Here is a 12,111-nt window from a genome sequence, read left to right as displayed (position 1 = left end):
ATTTTAAATGTCAACAGAAGATGTAAAAGGGCAAAGAAGAGTTTTCTTAAAGCAAAAAGGATTAAGAGCAAGACATATCACAGAGGGAACTGAAGAGAGTGTGGAGAGCTGGAGGCAGGGGTTTCTGGGGGCCATCAGCTACACCTGCCTCGCAGAGTGGGAAGATCCCTCCACAGCCTGCCCGGCCCCCCAGCAGGTGCAGAGCCTGTCCAATGGTGGGAGTACAATGGTCTCAGAAAGAGCCAGTGCAACTTCTGAAAGCATCATAATCTGGGACTTCATATCCAGGACATTTGAAAGCATCCTAATCCAGGGCATTATTCTAGGACCGCCTCCAGGTAACAATCATCATGTATTGAGCATGTTACTACATGCCACACATGCTTTTCAGCACTTTACAATTGAGTTAGTTGAGTGAACCGAGTTAACTGAATTAACTCAATCCTCACCACAGCCCTATGAAGTATAAAATTAGGTCTGTTTTACAGATGAGGAAACTGAAGCATTGAGAGGTTGCCTGTCCCAGGCCATACTGTGAGAGGTGGGGCAGGCACTTGGACCAAGGCACTCTGGCTCGAGAGTCTGCAGGCTCCAGCACCACTAACGCTCTTCTACCTCCCACCTGCAATACCCCTCAAGGTCCAACCCACTGCCCTAATCCTGTGCTCCGGAGAAATACAACTCAAAGCCAGACTAACCCCTCTTCCTACTGCCAGCCTTTAGGTTGTCTCATGGTGAGTTCCCCACTGAATCCCTGTCTCCTAGTTTGATTGTCTAAAGTGCCGAGGTCCTCTTTTACGCCCTTCCCCATCACTCATCAGCTCTGTCAACCCAGCCACTTCTCTGCGCTTCTGTGGCTCCATCCTCTGAGCACCGTCCTCTCTCCTCAGCACCACTGCAACAGCCTCAAAACCGATGTCTGAAGTTTCACAGGATGAAAGTGTTATGGAGAGGATGGTAGTGATGGCCACACATAGATACACTATGAATGAATCTAATACCACTCAACTGTATGCTGAAAACGTAAGATGGTACATTTTATGTGTATTTTACCACAGTAAAAACGTTTTTGAAAAAAATAAAAAACTAATTAGCCAGGCATGGTGGCGGGTGCCTGTAGTCCCAGCTACTCAGGAGGCTGAGGCAGGAGAATGGCGTGAACCCAGGAGGCAGAGCTTGCAGTGAGCTGAAATTGCGCCACTGCACTCCAGCCTGGGCAACAGACAGAGACTCCATCTCAAAAAAAAACACAAAGAAAAAAACAAAAAACTGGTATCTCAGCTTCCACTCTTGCCCTACAATCTGCTGCCACACAGCAGCCAGACTAGACCTCTGCATCAGAGTCGAGTTATAGTCCCCCACCTCACAAACTCTCCAGTGGCTTCCCATCACACCTGGAATAAATCCTGTGTCACCTGGCCTGACTCCACTCTAGCAGCACGGCCTCCAGGCCTGTCACACTCCGGCACCTTCCCCCTCAGCGCCGGGGCACCCGCTACTTCTCTGTCCAGGTGCTCTTCTCTACCCAGCCACTGGGCTTGCTCAAGTCTCTACTCAGAGAGATGTTCCCTGAACCACACGATCTAAACACTGCTCCTCTCATCACTCCACTTCATCTTAGCTGGCTCTACTTTTCTTCAAAGCATTATGTTACTGCCTAACATATTTATTTATTTGCTTGTTTGTTGTTTCTTTATTTCTCCCACTAAAATGTAAGTTCCATGGGGTAAAGACACTATCTCTTCATTATCTGTTTTATTTGCTTCTATATCCCCCAGTGTCTTGAACAGAGTCTGGTATATACTAGAAGTCCAGTGTCTCTTGAGTGAGTGATGGCATTGATGGAATAAATGGATGGACGGATGGATGGAGGGATAGATGGAGGGAAAGATGGATGGATGGATGGAATGGATGGATACATGAATGAATGGAATGGAATGGAATGGAATGGAATGGAATGGAATGGAATGGAATGGATGAATGAATGACATGGAGGGATGGGTTATGAATGGATGATGGATAGATGGATGGATGAATGAATGGAATGAAATGGATAGACAAATGAATGGGATGGAGGGATGGGTGATGAATGGAGGATGGATGGTTAGATGGATGATGGATAGACAGAAGGATAGATGGACAAACATGTGGACAAAAGAATGGCTATCCTAGCTTTGGGTCATCTGCAGATTGGAAAGCAGACCTCCCTTCTATAACATTACCCAATTTATTTATTATTAAGCTGTGGAAAAGAATGCTAAGTACAGTACCCTTTAGTCATGAGAGACCCCTTCTATTCTGAGAGTAAATAATTAATTCTCAGAGTTGAGTGCTCTTGTTCAACAAGCCATAGGTCATCCAGTTGGACTGTACGACCTGGTAGATACCTCTTTATCTCTCTCACCTTCTCAAGAACAGTCTGAACCTCTCTGGCACCACAAGGACCTTAGGCTGGTTCCTGCTCTTCTGTAAAACAAGGATGCGATGCAATCACAAAGGCTCTAAAGGCCTGAGGCTCTGAATGTCAGCACCTTTCCAAATCAAGACACACTCAGCCTCTGGCCTCAATACACATAGATCCTATAAGTCTAATAGTTCATATAAGAATAAATGAGCCAGGCATAGTGGCTGATGCCTGTAATCCCACCACTTTGGGTGGCTGAGGCGGGCAGATCATTTGAACCCAGGAGTTCGAGACCAGCCTGGGGCAACATGGAGAAACCCTGTCTCTACTACGGTGGCACACAACTCTAGACCCAGCCACTTGGGAGTCTGAGGTGGGAGGATCACCTGAGCCCAGGAAGTCGAGGCTTCAGTGAGCCATGATTGTGCCACTGCACTCCAGCCTGGGTGACAAGGTGAGACCCTGTCTCAAAAAAAAAAAAGAACGAATGTTTTGGCGAATGAATGCTGGCTCCTGACAAGCATGTCTGTCTTTTAATCCTGCAAGGCCGTGAATTCTACTGGCTGCCTGGTGTTCATTTTCTCTTTCTCTAGTATAAGCGTCCCTCCCCAACTCAGTCACTATGGTACATGGGGCTTCCAAAACTACCTTTTTTCACTCTTGGAAAATGGGTTTTCTGCTTGGGCACCTCTAGTCTCCCAGCTCTCTCCCAGTCTCTGTAATTTCTCAGCACTCTAACGTGGATCGGCACAGCTGGAACCCCTGAGGTCTAAAGCCTGAGCTGCTTTCACATTGTTAGGTGTTCTTTCATACCTGCCTCACCCGTAGGGACTGTGAAGTGCTTTGGGGGCTGCATGTCACATCTTCCCTTAAGCCACAGACCTCTTTCCTCCTCGGTGTGCTTAGTCTGCACACAGTAAGAGGGGCTCTGGACTGCTCCTACTCTCTTATCCTAAGACATACTCCCTCTCTCAATAACTGGGAGGAAGAAGAGGTTGTGACCTGATTAGAATGAGTAGCAATAATGTTATACCTTTATTTTTGTGTATCACTTTCCACATTCATGTGCCCCTTACACAAACCTGCAAGGCTGCCAGGGAAACTGTCATCTCCATTTTACAGATGGGCAAAGAGAGACTTACAGTGATTGGGTGACTCATTCACTCGTTAGGTTTGTTCAACAGATATTTACGCCAGTCTGCTATCTGCCAAGAAATTTGCTCACTGCTGGAACTGCTAGAGAAGAAAATAGCTCATGAGAGTCTAGTGGAAGAGAAAGATATTAAGCAACACACAAACAGCTCTTCTAACTCAGACCAGTGCTGTGGAGAACAGAACTGGCTCCAGGAGATGACAATAGCAGTTGGAACGGATTCACCTTGATTTCCACTGGTGAGGTCGGCAGGCTTCTCCGGAGGAAGGGGTGAGGTGGAGAGGGCCTGAGCAAGGCATAGTCACACAGCCTGGGGGACTGAAGGCCAGTGTGGCTGGATCCCTGTGTGAAGGAAGAAAGCAGCAAGAGGGGACAAAACGCAGATCACTCAGGCCTTGGCAGACACTTGCAAAAGTTTGGAATTTTTCCCTCCATGTAAAATGGATGGGTTTTTAAGCACTGGAGCAAAGTGATAATCAGATTTTTGTTTTTAAAGAGCACACCGGCTGCTATAGGAAAGGCCAGAATAACACAAGGTGACCAGCAAAGAGGGTGTGCAGAGGGGACAGAGCAGGCCTGGGCCACTGGACTGTGGACGCACTGAACACCCAGTTTAGAGAAGAATCACTGGGACTTGCGGGTGGATCAGAGGGGAGTGAGGCAGAAGAGCAGCAGAGGAGAAGGCAGTGTGTCGTGGCACATGGCGGAACAGCAGGAGAGAGCCCCCTTCCGATCACACCCTAGCAGAGGCAGGGAGAGCCAGAACCTGGGACACCTCATTCCTATGACCACATGATGGGCCGTCTCTAGAAGTGAGGGCAGACGTCACCTAAGCCAGGACAAGGAGCTGCATTAAAATCACTCTGTCTGCATCATCCATGTGCGGGGACTCAGGGATGCTCTTGGCAATTACTGAGTGGGGGCTCCTGGAAGCATTATCTGATTTCGTTCTAATGGCCTCCAACTTAACTCCTTCTGAAGGCCCAGTCTGGGCAGGGTGTCCTGGCTGTCACACATAGCCATGTCCCAGGACACAGACCTCCTGAGCTCAGCTTTTCCAGAGACCCAGCTGAGACAGCCTCTCCTACCATCATGCAACAGGCAGCCAGGGCAGGGCCCCAGAATAGAGGTGACCACTCTCAGAAAGTGAGGTTGCGCGGGTCCTGCTGCCATGGCAACCGCCACAGGCCAGCACCAGGCTGTCTCTGCTCCCCAAGGAGGCCTCCTAGGGCAGCCCTGTGGACAGGCTCCAGCAGGCCCATACCATTACCAAAGCCACGGTTCTCCCTGGCCCTCCCTGATGGGGTTGGGATGGAAGTGATTGTTTTCATCAAGATTTCTCAGTTTGCATAAAAATGAGTACGGCCGGGCGCGGTGGCTCAAGCCTGTAATCCCAGCACTTTGGGAGGCCGAGACGGGCGGATCACGAGGTCAGGAGATCGAGACCATCCTGGCTAACACGGTGAAACCCCGTCTCTACTAAAAATACAAAAAACTAGCCGGGCGTGGTGGCGGGCGCCTGTAGTCCCAGCTACTCGGGAGGCTGAGGCAGGAGAATGGCGGGAACCCGGGAGATGGAGCTTGCAGTGAGCCGAGATTGCGCCACTGCACTCCAGCCTGGGCAACAGAGCGAGACTCCGTCTCAAAAAAAAAAAAAAAAAAAATGAGTACTAACCCTTTGCTCCAAAAATTCCATCCAGAAGCCCAGTAAGGAGTGCTCTCCCAGCCTTCTAGCCATAAGGCCTTATCTTGCCAAGCACATCCCAGGGGCTTAGGCGGGTGTAAACAGCTACAGTGGGAAAGTCAGTGGCTGAAACCAGAGGCCCCACTCACCTGCCCAGCCTCATCTCCCATCACGATCTTCCTTGCACGCCACTTTCTAGCCATGTTTCCCAAACTCACTCTGTTCCTTGAACCTCCAGCCTTACATATGCCTTCTCTCTGTTTGAAGTACATTCCTCTGTCTCCAACTGGTTGGCTCCTACTCTTCTCTCCTGTCTCCCATGAGACACCCCTTCCTCCAGGAAGCCCTCCTGACTCCTGTAAGCCAAGTTAAGGTCCAGCGGATGTTCCCACAGGTCTCCATGCAGCTAGGTAGACTGCATTGTTTCTCCACCTCCAGTCATTGCCCTGTTCTTTTACATGTAATGTTTTTCTGGTTGTGAAAGAAACAGTGCATTTTTATAATGACCCCCTCACCACCACAAGGCTATGGTTTATCTAGACTGCCACATGCCCACACTGCCAGGTGTTTATACAGGTGATGGAGTCCTGGCAGTGCCCCTCACTCCTCTGAGATAGTGTAACTGGGCCACTATACAGATGAAGAGAATGGGGCTCCTAGTAGGAAAGAAGTTGCCCAAGGTTATACAACAAGCAGGTTAGTAGGCCCACAACTCACGGCCAGCATACATGTGCTTCTCTTTCTGGGGTGCTTCTCACCTGGGGACCAGGTGTCACCACCCTGGGCAATGGCTAAGATACTGAAAAGGAACAGAGGTGACACTGGATCTAATCCTTGCACTCAAGCACAGGTAAACCCTGCAACCTGCTGGCAGTTTCCAGAGTATTTTTCTATGCAGACACTGTTTCTCCTGAGATCCTACTAAATGTATAATCTGGCATCCTGCTTTCTTCACTTAACAGCTTCCAATGTTCCTAAAATCTTCTTTTTTTCTTTTTTTTTTTTTTTTTTTGAGACGGAGTTTTGCTCTTGTTTCCCAGGATGGAGTGCAGTGGCACGATCTCGGCTCACCACAACCTCCGCCTCCCAGCTTCAAGTGATTCTCCTGCCTCAGCCTCCGGAGAAGCTGGGATTACAGGCAAGTGCCAACACGCCTGGCTAATTTTTTGTATTTTCAGTACAGACGGGGTTTCTCCATGTTGGTCAGGCTGGTCTCGAACTCCCGACCTCAGGTGATTCGCCCGCCTCAGCCTCCCCAAGTGCTGGGATTACAGGCGTGAGCCACCGCACCCAGCCCGTTTTTTTTTTTTTTTTTTTTTTTTTAAGTGCAGTTACTCATCAATTCCCAAAGAAAAGAGCACAGATTTGGCAGAGGCCTTGAACTTGACCATTTTTCCCTGGTGCCAATAGCTCTGTGCACACAGCAAGAGGATTTAACAGCCTGATTCAGCACGGTGGGAAGGAGTAAATTGCTTAAGTCTGGGAAATACATTACCTCAATCTCGCAAATGGTTTTTGAAAATCATTAGGCCACAGAAGTGTCATTCTGCAGGCCTGGCTTTTGCTGCCTCCCCCATCTGCTCAGTACCACCTACCTCACCACGTCTGGTGCCACCAAACAGAGCACTCAAGTCTGGGTGACAGCTGGCTGAGCCCCTTGGCCCAGATTACCCCAACATCCCTCCTGAAACACAAGTAAAATGTGACCTCAGGCTCCCCAGTTTGTTCAAGTCAGAGATCGGAAAAGAGCTGCAGACACTTGGCAAAGAGCAGTCCCTCCTCCGCCGCAAGGCTGGCACCCCCATGCCTCTGCACCCCCACACCTCAGCACCCCCCTACTACCCAGCACTGCTGCTAACTCGTGGGAAATGGTCTTTGTGGGCTCCAGGTTGGTGTCCAAAAATAAAATCGGAGTAGATTTATGGGTCTCCAGTCCATTTCTGAGAAACAATCCCCAAGTTTAATCGCTTCTAAAAAAGCCACCTAAGTCAGGACAAATGGAGCAGCTTCCAGTAGTCTCCAGTTCACTCAACACTGCTGGGCATCCAAGCTCATGCGCAAACCTGGGGTGCTTTTGGGTTGAATATGCAAGGTTCCCTAACAAACTGCACTTAGAATGCATTAGCGGTTATTATAAATGGAGCCCAAAAAAATTCTAATAGCATTGAATTAGTCTGTATAATTATATTACTTCAATGAGCACGAAATTATTTTACCAACAAAAGTTTAACAAGTGATTCTAAAGGATTAAGAAGAATCATGTGATGGGATAATAATGATGACTCTGTAGGACTTAGTCAAGGATTTCTGTGGCCACAGCCTATAATTTTCAGAAGCTGCCTGGCCATATAACTAACAGTCAGGAATCCCTGCATCTGTGCAGTGCTGACAGCAGCAAGAACTCACAGGGTTAGGGCATAACCACGCCCACAGAGCCAGGAGTGACCAGCAACACCCGCCCAGATCACAGAAACCCTCTATCTGTTGGCTGATCTGCCTGTCACTCCTCCTCATTCTTACAAGCTTTCAGATACAGTGTGTGGCTTCTGATATTTCTAAGAAATAGCACAACTGCTGATTAATTTCAAGCTGCTGCTTTTGAAGTGAATTATGCTTGATATTGTGTTGCTTACCATGTGTTGTGATTTATACATTTTTACTTTTTTTTCTTTTTTTTGAGATAGAGTCTTCTTCTGTCACCCACGCTAGAGTGCAGTGTTGTGATCTCAGCTCACTGCAACCTCTGCCTCCCAGGTTCAAGCAATTCTCCTGCCACAGCCTCCCGAGTAGCTGAGATTACAGGCGCACACCACCATGCCTGGCTAATTTTGGTATTTTTAGTAGATGGCCTAACCATGTGAGCCAGGCTGGTCTCAAACTCCTGACCTCAAGTGATCCACCTGCCTTGGTCTCCCAAAGTGCTAGGATTACAGGCTGGAGCCACCACGACCAGCCCATTTTTACTAATTCTGATCATTGACATCAACAAAGCTACTTGCCATGGCTCTGTGTCACTTGTGACCACCACCTCAGGACCCCAGAGGCAGGGGCTCACAAAGCCAGAAGGCTCCTTCTCTGTACTCCAACTGAGCTTCATGGCTACCCTTCCCCACCACGCCAGGAGCACAGCACTGAGACAGTCAGGGGGTACAATATCTGGGGCAAACACCAAACTCAGCAGTTAACCCGAAGGCTTGGGGTCATCCTGGGTTGAATCCTCTTGTCATTTACCAGGATGGCCAGCCTCAGATCCTTTACCTCAACATTGGTATCGCCAGGCCTCACCCCGTGTCTTCTTGGAGGGGCAGCGTGGGTTGGAATCGCAGGGTTCTAAACCCCAACTGCTTCTTCCAACTGTGGTGGAAATGGGCTCTGACAGGATGGCCCAATGCCTGAGTCAGGGTGGAACAAAGGTTCTTTCTAGCCTGGTCCTTATTCTCCCAGACGCTTCCAAACAGGTTCTGTGCCCACCTCCTCCTACAGGGAGGTCAGAAGCTAAATGAAGCAACCTGGGGGTTTCAGAACAAAGGCCGGGAAACTTCCCACTAAAATCCAAAGATAAGAAGCCTAGAAGCCATCTTGTCCCCCTCTCAGCCCGGCAACAAGGAGGCTTTGGTTCACCTCTCAGGCCCGTGAGTCACATGGCTGCAACAAGTCTTTCCTTCTCCACTCCCACCCTGCAGGCTATGTGGCTTCTCGGTCTTCTTTTCACCTTTAAAAAAGGATGTTTTGAAACCCTTGTCAGCCGGGCGCGGTGGCTCAAGCCTGTAATCCCAGCACTTTGGGAGGCCGAGACGGGCAGATCACGAGGTCAGGAAATCGAGACCATCCTGGCTAACACGGTGAAACCCCGTCTCTACTAAAAAACACAAAAAACTAGCCGGGCGAGGTGGCGGGCGCCTGTAGTCCCAGCTACTGGGGAGGCTGAGGCAGGAGAATGGCGTAAACCCGGGAGGCGGAGCTTGCAGTGAGCTGAGATCCGGCCACTGCACTCCAGCCGGGGCAGCAGAGCAAGACTCCGTCTCAAAAAAAAAAAAAAAAAAGAAACCCTTGTCATGTGTGAGTTTTTATGATAACTAGTTTAAAATCTTTTTTGGTAAGTTGTGGCATAAGTTATAGAAAAATACCAACACAGCTAAGGCTCTGAGGCAAAATTTTATTACCACCTTGAGGTTCAGCATCATTTTTCTTCCAGTAAACATGTAAATCTGGTGTCCAAAACAACACAAGTTGCTTTATTCCATGGCTTATTTGCATGATTTTTAATGACAAATAGTAATAAAGTGTAACCAAATCCTCTAATTCTAAATTCATCCAGACTTTGCTGCAGAGAAATGCATTGATAATAAATTCTAAAGTTTTGTCTGAGAACTCATAGGTGAAACTCTGAGGTTGCTGGGAGACATGAAAAGAGTGAGTGAGAGGGGGCCTGGTGGGGATATGAGGTGACAGCAAGAACACGGAGGCCCAATTCCATGGGGGACTTGAGGGTCAGACATCCCCTGAATCCTAACTCTGTTCTGCCCCTTCAATCCACGTGGCCTGGGTGAATGACCATTGTCTCTGAGCCTTCATTTCTACAGCTAGAAAATGGGGCTAATCCTCCTACTTTCCAGAGCGGTGGGGAAGCTTAAAGGGAATTAAAGTGATGAAGTAGAAGGTGCCACAGAAGGCACTATCAACTTTGGTTCTTCTCCTGTCCTTCACTGCCTGCTGCCAAGAGAGCACAGTGTTGGTACACCAGGCTCAAGTCCCTAGGGACGTGAGGAGAACGATGAGCTGTTTCGCTGCCTCCTTCTAGACACAGTCCTCCAGATGAGCCACTAGTACTGTGAATGCACCAACCATCCACCCTCTGTATAGTCCCAGGGGCCTGAAACCAAAGGCCCAGCCCAGGACTTCTGTAGGCCGTGGCAGGGCATCCGAGGCGCTTCATCTGCCAGGCATGGTGGGGCCTGGGGCCAGTGCAAGAAGGAAGTCACCTGGACCCAGATGTGTCCATGGAAAGGTAGCAGCTCTGGCATGGGCCTTAGCTAGGGTAAGGGGGGCAGCAAGCCTGACGGGGCCCCATACGCCTGGGTTCTACCCTTCACTACACGCTTTAGAGACACCCATGCTGCGGTTCTCTGCAGCAGCCTCCCTGACCCACAACTAAGTGGCATAGACATGCTTGCAGGCATGCCCCTCAGCGGCTGCAGGGCTCCCAGGAGGACAAACTGCTACCTTTGAAGCAGCAAAATTTCCAGCAGCACCAGTGAAGCTTCAGCTCCCTCTGACCGCCACTTTCCTTCCATTTTCACAGGTTCAAATGTTTCCTCTCAGCCCCAAATTCAGCCAGACACAACTTAGTGCTTCTCAGGCATCCCCCCTGGTGTGCCCATCTTCCTGTGGGCTACCCCTTGCAGAATCCTGTGGCCACAGCTGCTGGTCTCAAGGCCAAGTAGGGCTATGGACAGGACAGGGCTCTGGGGCTGGGCTCCTGGTGTCCAGGCCTGGCTCTCCCTCCGGCTGACAGGTAGCTGTTGGTTCACCTCTCTGAGCCTCAAGATCCTAAGCCACAAAACAGAGAAGGTGGTATCTCCTCCTCAAGGTTGTGGGGACCATAACAGAGAATACGCATGAGGACCATCTAGCCAGTGCCCGGCACTAAACGACAGTGATTATTATTACTCATGCTCCAATCACTCAGCGCATATTCCTCATGCCTTCCAAATGCGCTCATTTCACATCAGCCCGGAGCGCTCCCAATTAATGAAAGAACAAATTAAACTGTCATTACTTTGGTTTAATTCTGTAATTAAAGAACTTCAAGAGGCGACAGGCTCTAAATAATGCATGCTTTTGTCAGAGATATGTTGAGTTCTGGGCAGAGAGAGAAAATAAAGGGGGAAAAGCTTTGAGGAAAAGGAGAGAGAGGAGACATGAGGCCGCAGCAATGATATTTATCCCCCAAAATCGGAGGGAACAATCGAGTGACAGCTGAAGGACTCAATTCGTTTTTGAATTACGGCTTCGGCTAGTGCAGAAAGCAGAGAATGGAGGGCCCCACCCCCCACTCCCACCCTACATCTGCCAGAAACAGAAATGGTGTCAGGAGGAATTCAATCGGTGGCTCTTCCAGTAGAGGGGGTGAAGCAAGACAGTCATTCTGACATCTGCTTGTGTGTGACTCTCCTTTTTATCTCAGTTCAGGGGAAAGAGAAATAAAGAAAGGAAAAGCATGTGGCACGTAAATTTTTCTAAATGTGTGTCTCTTACCCAGCAGGTCACGCAGCTGCCACATATTACAGACCTAACAAGATTGTTACATGCAGTGGTGGAGAAAGACAGGCTTGAAGTCAGAAGGGCAAAATTCAAACCCAGCTCCACCTTGCCATTGCCCAAGGTGTGAACACACCCCACAGAGCATGCCCAGGCCCCCACCTGCAGCCGGGTCAGGACTCACAGAGACAGGGAGCAGTGGGCACCTGTGTGCGAGTGGGGCCTGCCGAGCAGTGTGGTAGGTCTGAGTGGGGAACCAGCCAGCAGGCCTGTGACTCCAAATTAAATAACTTACTGAGCTGTTTTCTTCTTGTTAGGCATGAATGTTACCATAAATCCCATACACTGTGTAATTGCTATGTCCTGATTCTCTGAATCACATAAAGAAATGGCTTTCAGACATGGCCTCCATTTATGCTTCTATTAGCCACAGAACCCAAAGGATGAAATGTTATTAAATAGAACGTTTTTTTTTTTTTTCCTGCAATATCGCTAAGTTCCAAGAACAGCTTAGAGGTTTCCCTGAAAAGGTTGGCAAATGTGCTTAGTACACAGAAAAGCAGCTGCTTTACAAACTGCATACTTTTATTAAATTACTGCCCCTGCAAC

At 49.0% G+C, this 12,111-nt stretch overlaps 1 protein-coding gene across 1 annotated transcript in view; it reads right to left on the bottom strand.

Moving 5' to 3' along the window:
- Nucleotides 1–12,111, bottom strand: part of WDR25 (WD repeat domain 25) — a 154,907-nt gene that overhangs the window by 75,099 nt on the left and 67,697 nt on the right. The gene's annotated exons all lie outside the window — the stretch shown is intronic.

Source organism: Rhinopithecus roxellana, chromosome 5, assembly GCF_007565055.1.
Source record: "Rhinopithecus roxellana isolate Shanxi Qingling chromosome 5, ASM756505v1, whole genome shotgun sequence".
In the NCBI taxonomy this organism is placed as follows: Eukaryota; Metazoa; Chordata; class Mammalia; order Primates; family Cercopithecidae; genus Rhinopithecus; species Rhinopithecus roxellana.
The sequence above is the reverse complement of the archived record's forward strand: the minus strand, read 5'-3'. Positions and strand labels throughout refer to the sequence as shown.